General features: G+C 35.1%; 1 pseudogene; it reads left to right on the top strand.

Moving 5' to 3' along the window:
- Positions 1–2,297: 2,297 nt before the first annotated feature.
- Positions 2,298–5,460, top strand: LOC107846498 (annotated as a pseudogene).
- The last annotated feature ends 10,067 nt before the right edge of the window (positions 5,461–15,527 follow it).

Genomic DNA, 15,527 nt, shown 5'->3' with positions numbered 1-15,527 from the left:
AATCATTGAAATAAAGTCATCGGAACTTGATTATTATATAAAAACAACTGAGTAAAGACTAGAAATGGGCATTTCGTAGACAAAAATTTCCTTTATTTGATCAATGATTGAAGCTTTTGAACAAGGTTTCATTGAAATTGGAGCATGCCGATCGGAAACCTCAGAACAACTACATACTATTTATTTCCAAGGATAGCAATAACTAACTATTAGGAGTCACAAACTCGAGAAACGCAAACAAAGCCCTTAAGTCCAACCTTTTCTCTCACATTCTCCCTCTCTATTTTCTTTTTTGTTTTTTTCTAATTCATATGTTGTAGCCTTCAAAGTTTTTTTTCTCTCTCTATCTGCTTAACAAATCTGTGGTCTAAAAATTACATGAATCTACATGCATGCAAACTCATATACAACCTGTAATATATATATATATATATTAAAAAATGCCAAATTACCAAACATGCATACACAAGTACTAAGAAGATGGAAAAGAACTAACTTATGCATCGAAATGAAATTAAAAGAAGGAAAAAATAATGACACTTTTAAGAATTATATATGTAAATATAATGGAATGCAGTTCATAACGAATGGAATCACGCAAGCTATTTCATTCATTCTTCGATTCAAGATAAAATCGATAAAATAAATAGTACAAGATGAGATAAAAATATGTACGACAAATTAGACAAAGTATAGAAGCAAAAATATAGTCACCGAAAATTCGAATAGAGACCCGAACTCAACTCGCCACTTCCTTTTCGTGCTTTTCTAATGATTTTTCTTCTTCTGTTTCTGAGTGTTCTCTAAATTTTGTTCCTACTTCTCTTTCCCTTCTTTCTGGTTTCTCTCTTTCTTTTTGTCTCCCTTTTTTTTTAATTTTTGCTTTGTTTTTTCTTTCTTTTTTTTTTGCAATTTTTTTTTCTCTCCTTTCTCTTCTATCCGTAAAACTGTGCATTTTGGTGTTAATATAAGAGTGTGTGTGCATATATGTGTGTTTGTGTGAAGGAGTTGGAGAAGTTAAGTGGAAGTGGGATGGTGGGAGGAGGTTGAGTGAAAGAGAGATTGTGGGAAGAGGTTAGGGTAGTTCAGAATTTGACTTGATCTTCTTCTTTTTTAATTAATAATTTAAATAAAATAAAAATGATAACATTTATTTAAAACTAATACACTATGGATAAATTAAGTAGTTAGTCTTAGAAATATGACTAAGGAAATATTAATATCACTAGATTATTTATTTAAGATTTAAAAGAAGAGAACAAATATAGTTTAGTCAATTCTCTTTTTCTAAATAAATAAATAATAAAAATAAAAACTTATTTAAAATGTGACTATTTTTTGTAGTTTTCAAAAATTTTAAAACAAACTTTGTAAAAATATGATGAAATTAAAATATTTAGTTGAGACCTAAAAAAACATAGTCAAATGCTAAAATGGCATAATACCTTAGATTTTGGTAAAAAATTAGGTGTTTACAGTGAGTCACTCGTACTCAGAGCAGAAGACTTTGACACACACACACTGATCAGGCTATGATTTGGGTCCAATGACTCGTCATGACTCCCTATGACTTGTAGGGTAAGTCATAGTTAGGACAGTGGGAATAAAATTATAAAAAATCCTCAGAGATCAACACCTGAGATGTTTCAACTACATTGCATTTTTTCATTATGAAATGCTCTGTAACTCTCGCCTTAGAGTCAAGACATAGCTCACAGTCCATCAAAAAATAAGTTATGCCCCATGGATAAGAGTTGACACGACTACAGTGTATTGATTTATGAGATATTCTATAACTCTTTCCTTAGAGGCAAGAGTTTGACTAAGGGATTTGAAGCAATAAGTTACGCCCTATGGGCAAGAGTTGACACTACCATATTGTGTTTTAATTTATGAGATGTATAGCTTTTGCCTTACAGTAAAAACTTAACCCAAAAACTTTCAAACAACAAGTTACATCCCATAGGTAAGAGTTGACACCATCATATTATGTTTTAATTTTTTAAGATTCTCTTTAACTCTTGCCGTAGAGGCAAAACTTAGCCCAAAGACTTTTAAATAAGTTACTCCCCATGGGTAAGAGTTGACATTACCACACTGTGCCTTGATTTATGAGATGTTTTATAAATCAACTACTTTGAAATGATAAGTTATGTCCTATGAGTAAGAGTTACCACTACCACATTATGTCTTGATTTATGATATGTTCTGTAACTCTTGATTTAGAGGCACAGCTTAGTCTAAGGACTTTCAAACAATAAATTATACCCCTATGAGGAGGAGGAGAATTATTCGATATGTCACCGATGTAAAAAGTGGTGACAAAGTTTGATGACTGGGAAATGGCTGGTGGAGAGGAGGAAATGATAGTTAGTATTGGTGAACCATTACCGAGAGTTGTGTTTGGTGGTGCTCTGTCTCTTCAGGAAGATACTGAAGCTACTTTTGATTTCAAACACGCTCTCAAAAAGTACGTGATTTACTGTGCTATTGCAATTTACATTACTTTATGTATAGTTTTTGTAGATAATATCTACATTTTATGTATACAATAGTGAATTAATTAAATTCAATTTAGGTTAGAAGATTAGTCAGATTGTTTCTTGTTAAACAAAATGTGATAAGTGAACGTAGGGAGTAGCATTATATCTAACTTCTACAATTTAGTTTGTTAGTGCACCTTATACATCAAATATGATAATTTTATATTTGAAATAGTGAATTAATATAATTCAGTTTAGTTTCGAAGATTGGTTAAATTGATTCTCGTGAAATGAAACAACAACAGCAACAACAACAACAAACCCAATTTATTCCCACATAGTGAGGTCTGAGGAGGGTAGAGTGTACGCATTCCATACCACTACCTCTAGAGAGGTAGAGAGGCTATTTCTGATAAACCCTCGTCCCTCATAAAATGAAACATGATAAGTAAAATAGAACGGAGGGAGTAGTATCTGTTGTTATTGTTGATTTTAAAGTATTGCTTTTGGTGTGTCTGTGTTTTATAATTATAGAAATTGAAGTCTTTTGTAAAACTTAATGGTGTTTGAGTGATTACTTAGTTGATTGATTCGATCGATTAATAAAGTTATAATTTTTAATGAACACGCCTCTCAAATGTTTGCTCAATCAATTTTTGTTCAGTAGAGTAAAATGGGACATATTGCAGCAAACTTTACAATGTTCAATTTAGTTACAAATATCATTTAAATTTACTCTAGTGAAACAGAACTTACTAAGTAAATGTGAAGAGTGATCACTCAGTTGATTGATTTGATTGACAAATAAAGTTACAATTTTAATGAACATGCTTTCTCAATTGTCTCCTCAAGAAAAAATTTGCTAATTAGGATAATAAGGGATGTGTTGTACTTGAAAACTTACAATGTTTGATTTGATGTTGTCTCATTTTAATGTAACTTCGATTAGCCTAATATGAACTGAACTTTTGAAAATGAGCTATCTTTTAAAACTTACAGTAAATAAGCACTGTGGGAGTTCATATATATTAATCATAAGGGGTTGAGGCATTTTTACTGTTCAGGGCTAGTGGATTAATTCAAAAAATAGGTATTTTCAACTTATTGTGTCATAAAATATCATTCTCATTAGTATTATAGTTGGGTGACATTGTCAGAGTCCAACTGCATTTTTTATGTGACAGTGTCAGTGAAGATAGAAACTTAAGTTTTGGACTTACAATAGATGAAGGAGATAATGAAAATGTTCTTGTCTATTTGGTTGTTGTTCTGTTCTTAATATTGGAATGTTTAGTCTTTTTGTAATACTTTCATCAATATATAACCTTTAGCCCCCAGAAGGCTTACATCTAGGATTCAAAAGGCTATTGGACGTTAGTTACGGTATATACTTCTCAATGTTACTCTACATACAGATGTTTATCTGTTCTAATAGATGATGTGAACAACTACTCACATAGTGTCAATTCTAAACTCTTCTTAAATTTATAGGGTATATTTGTCTGGATCTGCTAAGGAAGATGGTGGATCTCGTGTATCCGGCCCGAGCTCATCACCCTACTCCAAAGCTTGTGTTGTCAGCAAGACTGTAGTCACAAAGTCTGCACCGAAATATGCTATCAAGGCATTTAGGTTTCGAAATGAAACTCCTGCCGCTCAGGTTTTCTTCTTTGTCATTTATGTTGACATATTCTCTTAGTTTTCATATTCTATCTAGTGTTGTATGTTCATGTATTTAAAACTAGATATAATAATTTTTTCTTTTAATCCTTTAGTATAAACCCTTACTAGGAGTGAGGAACAGATATGAATATGTTCAATTTGAACAAGTGAGAAGATCCAATTAACAAAAACTGAACTAAATATTGTAGTTGCAACATAAAAAGTGGAACTACTGTATAATAAGTTGTCCCCTAATCCACTTGTGGCACCTCCTCAAACAAAGACTATGTTTTTTGGAATTGTGAGTGACTGTGAGAATTTAGAACTCTTTTTCCTTGTGAGTTTGCAGCGTGGATTGCCTCATTTGATTTTTCTTTAGGTATCGCTTTCTATATGTTGACATCTGCAGAGGAGATATATCTGAGTTGAGTCCAATACTGATTTGTAACATAGTTAGATTTCTTAAGAAGCAGCAACATTTCAATGTCAAGATAATCTTTGTGGTGTTAAGTGTATAGTCCCACTGTTATATCCAATTCTATTGTTTGGCGGATGGATGGTGTCATTAGGTTTATTCATTCACATTTTAGCTTGAGGCATGAGCATGAAGTAGCTTAGATGGATTAGGCACTGTAGATCTAAAAGTCCTTTGAAGTAATTTTTCATCCATTTTCTTGGATTTAATGATGTTGCATCTAAGTGGACACTCCTAATAACTTGATGAGCTCTTAGGAGTGTGGTCTTAGTAGTGTATGAGGGTTACGAGTGTGCCAGGTTTTGCTAATGTTGATCCCATTTCCCTCCTACCAGAGCATTGTTGCTTCAATTGCTTGTGACCCAAATGTGTGGAATGCGGTAATGCAAAATCCATCCCTTCAAGAATTCCTCGAGTCACAGAAAACCATTGAGAAATCTATGTTCTTGATTCTACTAAAATGTTTTCATAATGGTCAAGCTTCTTACTACAGTACCATTTTGGCAGGTGCATCATTTCCAGACTCGGATCACAAGATAGATGAATCCGTTGCTGATACTGATTCCTTTTCTCAGTCATCCTGAAGGAGTGCATCTTCCAAATCTAAGGTAGAAGAATCTAGATTCGGGAACTTTTTAACAGAATGTTACACGAACAGTAACACAAACTGTGGTTTACATGATGAACAACTTATCAGATTTCTTCAACAATCTCTTTGAAGGCAATAAGGTTTTCTTTAATGCTGATGGAAGTGCTAAGTTAGGCACTGTGGAGATGACATTGGGAGCATCTTTCATGGGCTTGATGGTCATCGTTATGATGGTGATTGTTTCAAAATGAAGTCAATCATGATGTATTTATAGTTACTGCAATTTGAATTCGTCGAAGTTACATGAGCAAGTGTTACAGTTTCTTCTGGAATTGGTATTGAGGGTTTTGTCGAGGGTTTTTGGCTGTGCAGGGCTGCCAAAGACTTGTTAAAGAGTTTTGTAAATAAAATAAAGTCATTATAGACAATGCTTATGTCTTAGTTTCTTGGTTTTGTCCTCTAAATGACAACAAAGTTAGATTTGTTACAGACATTATATACTTTAGGTACTTGTTACAGACACAAAATCCTCTGATTTGTCAACTCTCTTCATTATTGGCATCATGCTAATAAATTTATCCTTTAAGTAAATTAGTTTTGATGGCAGCGATAGCTGCTGTAATCTCTATAGTTTTGAAAATTTTCATCGTGATGTTAATTCTCTTCTCCTTGGATTGAAGAATATCGCGTGTGTATATGTTGTGCGCGCGCTAGGGTGTACAAGTGATACATCTTCCTAAAAATTTATGCTGCCAACACTGGGCTGCTATAACAGTTTAGTTTTATGCCACAGAAAGGTATAGTTTGTTCCTCTAGTGCTATGTATTTGAAATTTTCCATAGAAGATGTTTCGGTACTGTTGATGTCACATAAGCTGAACTTAGGGAGAAGACAACAAATATCAAATGCTTCATTTCCTTTGAATCTGTTGTATTTTATTGAACCATTGCATTCAAATGTGTGTTGTATTACAAGCTACGAAGCTAAGTTACAGAGATCAAATTATACAAGTATTTTATGGCACATATTGTACAAATAATTATAGCTGACCACCTTTGATGTCTAAGTTTAGCCTCTAGGGCAAGTGTTGTAGATCATTTGTCGAATCATTGCAGAATAAGTTAGTGTCAACTCTTGCCCATGAGGCATAACTTGTTCCTTTGGGATATAAAAATCTTGCCTCTTGGACAAGATTTATAAATTATCTACCAAATCATCACACACTAATCTAGTATCAACGCTTGGCCATGGGACATAACTTGTTCGTTTGTTGTATTAAGTTTTTCCTCTAGGGCATGAGCTGCAGATCATCTGCCAAGTTATTACACGCTAAGTTAGTGTCAAATCTTGCCCATAGGGCATAACTTGTTTCTTTGGGTCTTAAGTCTTGGCTCTAGGGCAAGTGTTGTAGATCATCTGTCCAATCATTGCAGAATAAGCTAGTGTCAACTTTTGCCCATGGGGAAAAACTAGTTTTGCATCTTTCCTTCAAGGTAAATTTTTATGTGTATCCCGTGGAATTATTCCCATCACATCTCTTGTTGGTATAGTCCTTCCCCGAATCCTATTAATATGATTTATTTTTACACATCAATATATAAGAAAATTTAACATGCTAAATAATCTTTATAAACAATCAATAAGAAAGTATTGAGTTAAATACTTCACCACAAGTTAAAAATTCATATAAATAAGAAGACATTCATGATTGAAAGTCAAAAATACTTGTTACTAACTAAAATAGGGATAAAAAAATCCTATTATAACTGCTATTTTGATCCAACTTCTCGGATAAAAAGTAAAACTAATCATGTTTTCTTATTTTTCATTCTGTATCTTCTTGCATATGGATGAATGATAGTGATAATTTGACCTGTTATGCCTGGTTCTTTTGCATCTCAAACATCTATAATTATTTCTTAAAAATTTTTTTCTACAAGGATATCTAGATGTTTGTCTTCTCCCAAGCAGAACCTCCTTATCTGGGGGTTTGTGATTAGATCCTTTATGCTATCTGGGACAATCCATGATGTTGTGCTTCCAACTGGTAGGATTTCTCCCTGGTATGTTTGTAGCCAAGACTGTCTTGAGAACCAATGAGAACAATAGCTAGACTTGTTCATATGTCTATTCTCTATCACTCAATTGCATGGTTGCATGGTATCTCATCTATTTGAAATACCACGCATTGACAAGTCCCAATCTTCAAGTCTACAATATATTCAACTCCTTCTTTTCTTACAACAAATCTTGTTGCATCAATTGGGTCTACCTGTATATAAAATGATAAATAAATGACAACTTCTAGTGAAATATCTAGTATATGAGCAGAATCGGGCATACAGAGCAATCAACCATACATAGGAGGAGAATCTTAAGGCAACAAAAAAATAGCTACAATCAATCATAGAACATCAAATCACAATCTAATATTGAACTAATCAAAAATCTAATAATAAGTGACCAATAATAAGGAGTAACAATTAAGGTTCTACTTCAAAATGGAAGAGAAGGGCCAATATAGGGGATAGTTAGAGTTTTGATGCTTGGTTTGGTCAGAAAAAGTGTAGAAGAAAGATCTGTCATCCAAGGAATGAGCTTTCAAAGTCAAATTGTAACATCCCGTATTTTGCTTGTACTTATTCTAATTATATAGAACCTTGTATGGTCTTATAGGATAGGTAACATGTGAGGTTTGTTATGCCGGTGTTAATGGCATAGATAGAATTATATATGCTGCCTGTGCAGTTTTTATGTGATGCGACCAAGTTAACGTCGATACAACTATTTAAACTTGGGTTGTAAGCTAGTATTTGAATTTGAAGTTTAAAGTGACCAAGTGCGTATAAGTATAAGGTTAGATTAAAGGGATTAGGAGATGAAAATGGAACAAAATATTGAGGTGCTTGCTTGACTTAATTAAGCTAGTAGGTGAGTCACCTACTTAAACTATTTGAACCAAATTAATGGACATATGGCTATGTACCAGATTTGGACCTATACTAATGTGATGTACTCATTTGGGCTCAAATTGAATAGAAGAGAAACAAAATGGGTAAAAAGGCCCAATACTCAAATCTGCCAAGGCCCAAGTTAAAGAGAAGAAAAGAAGGGAAAATGGGTGGCTAAGGCCCACTAACTTTGGATCCACAAAAGCCCAATATATTGGGCAAGTAAATACATCATTCCCTATGGGCCAAAAAGGGTCAAGAAAGTCAGCCAAAGAGTAGCTCTTTTATATTGATTGAAATCAGCAATTTTTGCTCATTTTTAACTTAGACAAAAATTTCAGCTTCTAGGTTTTTCTCTCTTGTTCTCTCTTGGCTATGAAGTAATCCTATATTCCCACAAGGGTTCTTGGAATTGACCTTCCTCCCAAGATAAAGGTAAGTGAACAATTTATGAGCTTGTACTAAGGAAACTATGTGTTCTTTAAGATTAATTTCAGCCCTCTCTATAAGTTGGACAATCCATTGTTCTTAGTTATTAAGGGATTTATTTCTTTCTCTTTTGGTGTATGTGTGAAGGGATTAAGATATTAAAGAGATACAAATTAAGAGGCTAAAATAACAAGGAAATTAAGGTATGTTTGCTCTCCAGTTTTGTCCCTTTTCTATATATATGTGTTGGTAAAGGATTGCACATATTTGGTTGTTATTAAAGGATGATTGGGGTGTTGTTTGCGGATTGTTATGTGTTTGTTATATGGGCTGCCAGGTTGATATTGGTGAAAGGTGTGGTTAGTTTGTAATGAAATATAGAAGAAAAGTGCAGTGGTACACCACCGAACTAATTATTACATTTGTCACTGCCTAATTTATTTTGTGTGTTGGTTGGAGGGTGTAACGAAGCTGATGTGGTTTTGGTGATCTTATGAGGACATGTGTGGTATGTGGGTGTAATTAAAGGAGGAAAGGGTTAAAATAACGCCCTTGATTGATGGATTACGTGTGTACTTCCTGGTTACTGTTTTGGTGAAGTTAAGTAGCCTAAACATGTTGGTTGGTTGCTAATACTAGTTTACCATATATTCTATTGTAGATAAGTAATCTAAAAGGCGGGAAGTCAATTCGGGTTAGTTTTTGAGTTATATAACTAGGTATGTAAGGCATACTCTATTTGGTACTCTTTGGCATGAAATCGAACATTGGTTCCATCAAGTAAGTTTCCAAGGTTGTCCTATAACAAGTGACACCTAATAGCAGCGTATTGTATCCTATGAAGCCAACGACCTTGTTCCCTCTCTCTAACATATCAAAATACCTCAATAAATTTTTATTATCAAACCTGTACATCTATCTTCATTTGAAAATTTCAGGAGTTCTCCATTTACACAATTAAGATCTACGTGTTATTTTAAGCTCCTAAACACTTCATTTGTGTGCCAACAGCTCCCTACCTCTTTTTTGTTGCATTAAGTGCCTATTTACATGTCTCTTAGTGGAAGGTTATTATTTCAAGGCACCATAATGTGATAACCATCAAAGTAGCAATCTCAAGGGCAAAATAAACTAAGTAAAGCAAATCTGTAAAATGAGTGGCAGCTCAAGGGAATAATCCTAGCATGGGCCGATCCTAATTTATGTATTTTTCACTGATCAGCTAGTTATTTGCATGATATATGGCTTACAAAGATTATGAAGTAAGAAGGTAATAATGAAGAGAGGAACGTAATGTATGTATTCTCAAAAGTGTATATAAAGGTGGTCTACTAGTACTACTTATATCTGATTTCTATTGAGTTTTTGTATCATGTGTTGTTACCTTCAGCCTTGCATACTCAGTACATATTTTTGTAATGACGTCCGTCACGGGGGACCTGTATTTCATGCTGCATGCACTGGTACCTCAGTTCATATACCTCATTAGTAGGAGCATAGCTATTCAATGACTATTGGTGAGCTCCAGGTTGATTCGGGGCTTTCCGAGTCTGTTCCATATATTTTGGTATTGTGCAGAAGGTTAAGAGTAGGGCGGGGGTTTGTCCTGACCCTAACTAAGTATAAAACGGATCGTAAGTAATAATCTTCAATTAAGTATATAAAGTAAGAAAGACAGGATTAAAATAATGAAAGAAAGGATTAACCAACTTACAAGTTTATTAAAACTTCAAAGAAAACATTATAAACAGGATTACAAGAGAATGGGCAAGAGAGAATTTTCAGAATGGGTAAATTATCTGATGCCTTCTCCTAGATTACAAGCTGCCTTATATAGGCAGGAAAGAACTAGATGATACATCTGGTGTGTACATTTGTAAGGCTTAGATTTAATCCTCTAAAAGTGGGTTCTTCTTTTCTTGAGTGGACATGTCTTTTCTTTTCTCTTTTGGAAAAGCATTGGATTCCTTTAGCCTTTAAAAAGCTGATTAAGGGGCCCTTGGTCAGGGTAGTGTCTTTTCTCCTTTAGAAAAGCAAGTAGCGTTTGTCTTTTCTCCTTTAGAAAAGCAAGTAGCGTTTGGATTCTTATTATGAATAGTTAATTGCCCTTTCAAAAGTAATTCCGGTTCTTTGAACCTCTACTTTTAAAGGGGCATGTCCCTATTCTTAATAGGGGTCCAAATAGGCCATAGCTATTCCTTTAGGATTAAGCATATTGCCATTATTGTCACTGCTCCCGGTTGAGGAGGCTTCTTCGAGAAGTTGTAATACTTCCTCTTCATTGGCGTCTTGGCTTTCCATGTCCTGTAAAGCCTTTTTTAATTTTTCTTTGAGGGCCTTCTTACTATGAGAGGCCATGGTTGAAGAAATTGTTGTTGATTTCTCTTTGTCTGGAGTTTTTGGTATTGCTGGCTTGGGAGTCCAACCTTTGACCTTTATCTCTTTGGATAAGTACTTGATACGGTGTTGTTCTCCTTTAGCAAAGTTCCAAGAAATAATATAAGAAACTCACTTTTTGATAAAGAACTTACACATCTGAATGTGCTCAGGGAGGGTTGAACAACCTTCTTTAATACAGAAATCTGTAAATCGGTTGATGAATTGTTGGGGGAGAATTTCTTTGATTCCGCCGAAATAGATCCACCATTCATAAAACCACCTAGGGATAGTGGCGTCTAGCATTGCTGGACAGTACTTGATAAACCAGGTATGGCCTGGTCGAACATATAGGAAATTAAACCATGCTGACTTATAGTCATACCAATTATAAGTTTGCGGCCTATGTGGCATAGATAGGGCAATTGGTGTGTGCAGGTGATTTGCGAACCAGTTGAATGGAGTTAATATCCGCTTAATAGTGAATCTCGAATAATCAATGTAATCCGGATTCCGTTCGTTCATTGAGTGTCTACTTCAATTGAGTCAGTATCAACGAGGATGGCTTTATAATACCTCCTTGTTTTAATTGGATTTTCAGTATCCACAAAATTCTTGTCATTGTAGACAGGCTTGATCAGTTGTTCTAACGGATATCCTTCATATGCTTTGTCTAAAGCAATGATTGGCATTACCTGGGTGGTAATAAATTTGAATTCTTCTCTGATTGGAGAGGTTTGTTTGGGAGTAACCGCCGAGGGATCTACGGCCTGTGCAAAGGTCTCAGGGGCCTTCATTGCGTAACTCTGTTTGGTTTGGACTGATGTACTGGATGCTTGTCCTTTATCAGAAGGCTTAGTTGTTTTTAAATCAACCAATTTACTTGGCATTGGTGGAGTGAGCTTTGGAAATTCTGCCAAAGCTGAGTATTTGTTTGCGAAAGACGTCTGAAGCTCTGGCTTTAATATAGGCCTCTGAGGGACCGATGGCCTTAAAGGATTTGTTAATGCAGATGGAGGATCGAATGGTATAGCCATTCGAGTTTGGTCTTGTCTGGTTTCTGCTGGGACTTTGCCCAGAGAGGAGGGTCTCATGCTGGCCCTGTAAAAATTCTCTTGTTAGAAAATCGGGAAGGGAATTATTTTCTCCTTTAATAAATTCAATTTGAAAATCAAAGCTAGATAGGAGAGCTTGCCATCTAGCAAATATTTGTTTTGAAACAAGATTTTTAACATCCTTTTGCAAAATCTCTTTAGCAGATTTACAATCTACTCTAAGCAAAAATTCTTTATTAACAAGGTCATCTTGAAATTTTGTGATACATAGCACTATAGCTAAAATTTCCTTTTTTACGGTGCTGTAGTTTTTCTGAGCGGAATTCCAGATTCCGGATGTGAATCTGACTAACTGTTCAGGGGAACTTTTAGTGATCTGTTGTTTTAGTATACCCCCATACCCAATGTCAGAAGCATCAGTTTCGACTATCATGAAAGCTTCAGGGTTGGGAATACCTAGACATGGAAGATTCTGTACCAGGTTTTTGATTTGGATAACAGCATTGGTTTGGTCAGGACTCCAAGGAACCGGGATTTTCTTAAGTCTTTTGTAGAGAGGCTCACAGATTTGCCTAATATTAGGGATAAAATCGGCAACATAATTGAGACTTCCCAAGAATCTCTGGAGCTGTGTTTTATCGGTAATTTCATTGGGGAATTTAGAGGAGAACTCAATGGCTCGGCAAATAGGTTTATAGCTACCTTGATAAAGATCGTGCCCTAAGAATCTGATGGATGTTTGGAAGAGTTTCATCTTTTTGGCACTAACAACCAAGCCATTAAATTTAACAATCTTAAAGAAAGTATTTAAATGTTTAAAATGAGAATCTATGTTCTCCGAGAAAATGAGCACATCATCAATATAAACAATTGACATATAAGTATAAGGATTGAAAATATTGTTCATAATATTTTGAAACTCTGAAGGAGCGTTTTTGAGACCGAAGGGTAAAACATTCCACTCATAATGCCCAAAAGGGACATTGAATGCTGTTTTGTATTTATCCTTTTCAGCTATTTGAATCTGCCAGAAGCCTGCCTTCATATCAAATTTACTGTAAAGGTTGGCCTTAAAAGTCCTTTTGAGAAGATCCCTTTTGTTTGGGATCGGATGCCTGATTCATTTTAAAACGGCATTCAAAGGCTTGTAATTTATTACAAGTCTAGGGGTGCCGCACTCCTTTTCTGCGCTGTTATTGACATAAAAGGCAGAGCAACTCCAAGGAGAGTTAGAGCTCCTAATGATACCATTTTTGAGGAGATGATCTATTTCCTGTTTGCAGATTTCCATCATCTCATGGTTCATTTAGATAGGTCTGGCTTTAGTGGGAATGGTTTGTTCGTCAAACCCTGGGATGTAAGGAAGTTCAACCAAGTGTTTCTTCTTTTCCCAAAATGCATTAGGGAATTCTGAACAAATTTCTTTTTCGAAATGTTCCTGAAGGTTGGAAATTTTTGTTATCATTTCCGGGGTTTTTAAGGATTGCTCAATTTTTTTGATATGAACATCTTGTTTAAGAAAATTGATATGAGAAGAGAGTCTATTAATTTTGAAAACTGTCTGTTCTTTAATAAGATTCCCTTCTTCATGCGAGAGGGGTCTTAACAAAGGGAAGAACAAGGTTTGGTTTAGGAGAGTAGTACGAATTCCATCGTAGTCACTCCAGTAAGGTCTAATCTGGTTGACGAAAGGTATCCCTAGAATGATATCTTCAGTGATATCTTCGGTAACGACGAAGTCATTAACAAGGCAAATGCCATTGTTACAGACATGAGCTTTAGGGAGCTGATAATGAATTGTCATTTTTTCTCCCGTCGCTGAGTAAAGGCGAGAGGTACTTTTTGTAAGGTATTTTGTAGGTACCAGACCTTTAACGATACAGTTACTATCGGCTCCCGTATCGAAGAGGGCGACTCTGTTAAGAACGAAATCTTTGTTTATGACAATTTTTACGGCTATATGTTTGCTATAAGCCTTTATAGCGAAAATAGCTTTGCCGGAGGTGGAAGGAGAATCTGAGCCAGGAAAAGAACTAGGCTCTGTTTCTCTAAGATGGTCGTTAGGGATGATAGGAAGAGTCTTGGGGGACTCAGGAGGAGAAGTCTTTCCTGGGGGGGAAATACTTTTGAGAACTTGATCTGTAAGAACGTTAAGTTCGACCTGGTCGAGACGAATCTTCAGATTCTTGATTTCTCCCTTTAGGGTGGAGATTTCTCCTTTGAGATCAGTAATAGATGGTTCTGCTGGTTTATCGAATCTTGACAGAACCTGTTTCATGCTAAAAGGCTGAATAGGGGGTTTGGGGGGTTTTTCTTCGTGAGAAAGCATTAATCGTTTGAGTTCTAGAAGATATTTATTTCTAGCCTCGTCATCTTGGATGTGTTCTATAATGTCAAATAAGATTTCTTTAGGATTTCCTGAAATGACATTGACAGTTTTCCTAGTGCAGGTGCAGAAGGTACTGTTACAAGTACATTCTTGTCCCGACTGAGATTGATCAGAGTCATAGGCGGCATTGATGAATTCTTCATCACTATAGTCCTCACTTGAAGAGGTAAAGGATGATTCAGAAGATTCAGGTGAGTCCTCCATTATGGAGAATAAACTAGCTCTGGTTTCTTCTGAGAGATCTAGCTGGTTATTGAAGATTATTACTTACGATCCGTTTTTTGGTATCAAAGCCATGTTGGCAGATTGTGTACCTAGGATGAGCAGCTAAGTACATAATCTGTCTAGAGCATGGGAAAATAATTTTCGTAATAAGATAGCATTTCCAGTTCTCATCTATTGTGTACCTAGCATGAGCAGCTAAGTACATAATCTGTCTAGAGCATGGGAAAATAATTTTCGTAATAAGATAGCATTTCCAGTTCTCATCTATGATTATACTTTTAATAAATTAATTTAATATATCTTGTCTTATAATGGGATCTTCTTGTAGTATGGGGTATTCACCTTTTCTTAAGTATTTGAAGGAACCGATTAATCTCCGGTCTTAGACGTTGGTCAGCCTGAAAGTGTGGTCTCAGCCGAGGTAAGCGTCCGACCCTTTTGGTAGTCCCGTCACTAAGATAATACTTAAGATAAGATCTATTATAAAGCCATTAAGACTAGATTAGGTCCCATAAGCCTTCGATGTATTATCTTAATTTATTATAGGTTCTATCATAGCTGATAACTGTTTATGCTTCCTTATATGAAAATCTTTGTTTCCCAGTCAGTCTCTAGACAGTATTTTCACTTATGAATCCCAACATTCATACTAAAAATACTATCAATCTTTCTTCTAAAGCAACTCAGATTGCTAATATTGAAAATAATCTTCAAAACTGGAGTATTCCAGAAGAATCTTTCAGCACGATTTACCAAATCGAAAAGTTCAGTTTTCTCAAAAAACATAATATTAAGACTTCTGAGTCTACTGTTGCTATCAATAATTCTTTAGAAATTATCCAACTTTTAAATAACCTAGATATAAACAGATTTAAAAGTCAGTTTCATTATCT

This window comes from Capsicum annuum, chromosome 1, assembly GCF_002878395.1.
Source record: "Capsicum annuum cultivar UCD-10X-F1 chromosome 1, UCD10Xv1.1, whole genome shotgun sequence".
Classification (NCBI taxonomy): domain Eukaryota; kingdom Viridiplantae; phylum Streptophyta; class Magnoliopsida; order Solanales; family Solanaceae; genus Capsicum; species Capsicum annuum.
Note: the sequence above shows the minus strand (reverse complement) of the source record. Positions and strands in the feature narration are given on the sequence as shown.